We start from the raw sequence: 2,025 nt of genomic DNA, 5'->3' as shown, positions 1-2,025 counted from the left end.
TTTAAAATAGTGTGTAGTTTGTTGCATTAGTTTGCAACTGATCGGCAGTTGCCTTATTTAAGATAAATTGTTGTAGTTTTTAAAATGAAATTTTAAAAGGTCAAAAAAAAAAAAAAAAAAAGCACCTCTTGGACTTCTCTAGCTATCCAGTGGTTAAGACTCCATGCTTCCAATGCAGGGGGTATGGGTTTCATCCCTGGTCAGGGAACTAAGATCCTGAATGTTGTATGGTGCGGCCAAATTAAATAAATAAATAAAATAGAGCAAGCACCTCTGCAGCTATATCCTAAATCATCTCCCTTCACAGTATCCCGTTTCCCTGCAAAGAACAGTGCAAAATTCCCAGAAGCCTGGAGAGATGGAATTCTGAGCACAGAAGAAGTGTCCTTGGATAGGAGGGAATTAAGGGAGGAGAAGGCAGTTGTGTGACAGCTTCTATTTTCTCTGTCAAGTAGAACATTCCGTCATTTGCTGAGTGTGAACAGGCTGGAAGGGAAGATAGAAGTCTGAGAACAGTGTATCTAAACAAAACATAATAAAAGTGAATAGCAGCCTTGAAGTTGGTGACTATGAATTTATAGTTGTCACATACCGTATAGTTCATGTTCTTCAGCAACTGAGCAGCATGGATGTAGGCACAAAGGAGATGGGTAGTTGGGTTCACCTAGAGTTGGAGTTTTGATATGTAAGTGGTGAAGGCAATGGAGTTCAGGATGTTTGCAGAAGTGATGACCACAACGGAACAGGGACTTCCCTGCTAGTCCAGTGGTTGAAAATCCTCCTGCCAATGCAGGGAACACGGGTTTGGTCCCTGGTCTGGGAAGATCCCACATGCCACGGGGCAACTCGCGCTTCAGTAGCCACAAATACTGAAGCCTGAGAGCCCTAGAGCCAGTGCTCACCAGCAACAAAAGAAGCCACCGCAATGAGAAGACCATGCCCGGCTACAAAGTGTAGCCCCCGTGCAGCAATGTAGACCCAGCACAGCCCAAAACAAATAAATACATGAAATAAAACAATAGAACATGGAATTTAAGCCGGTTAAAGAGCAAAGCTAAAGCTGATGCTGAAGCTGAAACTCCAATACTTTGGCCACCTGATGCGAAGAGCTGACTCATTTGAAAAGACCGTGATGCTGGGAAAGATTGAAGGTGGGAGAAGGGGACGACAGAGGATGAGATGGTTGGATGGCATCACTGACTCAGTGAACATGAGTTTGAGTAAGCTCTGGGAGTTGGTGATGGACAGGGAGGTCTGGCGTGCTGCAGTCCATGGGTCGCAAAGAGTCGGATACAACTGAACGACTGAACTGAACTGAACTGAAAGAGTAAAATGAAGTCAGAAAAGAGTTGATGGATAGGGAGAAATTGGATGGTTCAGCGGACTGGATATCTTGAGGAGGTTCAAGAAGAGAAGAGTGTGATAGGTTGAGAAAACAAGTTGGAAAGACACAAAACTGTGAGCTTACAGTGATTCTTCTCTTTGACAAGGTACAGGGGGTTGTCACAGACCTTAGGGGTACAGGGAAGTTCAGAAGATAGTGAGGAGGTAAGGAATAAGGAGTCAGGCAGGGCAGAGTCATGGGCCACGGTCCTGTGCCTTTCTTTGCAGGTAGAAGCTTTTCAGAGGATCTTGGCCGCACTTGTGTGGAGAGTGTGTGGAAGCACAAGAGTTTGCATTGTGTTTAGGTTAGAATTTGTTTATTTATTTATTTTTGCCACACCACACAGCTTGTGGGATCTCAGTTCCCTGACCAGAGATTGAACTCAGGCCACAGCTGTGAAAGCCTGGAATCCTAACCATTAGGCCACCCATAGGGTTAGAATATTTTAGAGAAATCATTTCCTTCAAGCAGTTTCCAACAAACGCAAATGGAGCAATCACAAAAATAAAGCATGTATATTAAGAATTATAAAGAAAGCCTCAACAAATCCTATAGCATTAACGTCATACAGTCTAAGTTCCCCAATCATGAGTCAGTAAAATTGCATATTATAATAGACTTACATGTTTGGGAACCATTCT

Source organism: Bos mutus, chromosome 3, assembly GCF_027580195.1.
Source record: "Bos mutus isolate GX-2022 chromosome 3, NWIPB_WYAK_1.1, whole genome shotgun sequence".
Lineage (NCBI taxonomy): Eukaryota > Metazoa > Chordata > Mammalia > Artiodactyla > Bovidae > Bos > Bos mutus.
Note: the sequence above shows the minus strand (reverse complement) of the source record.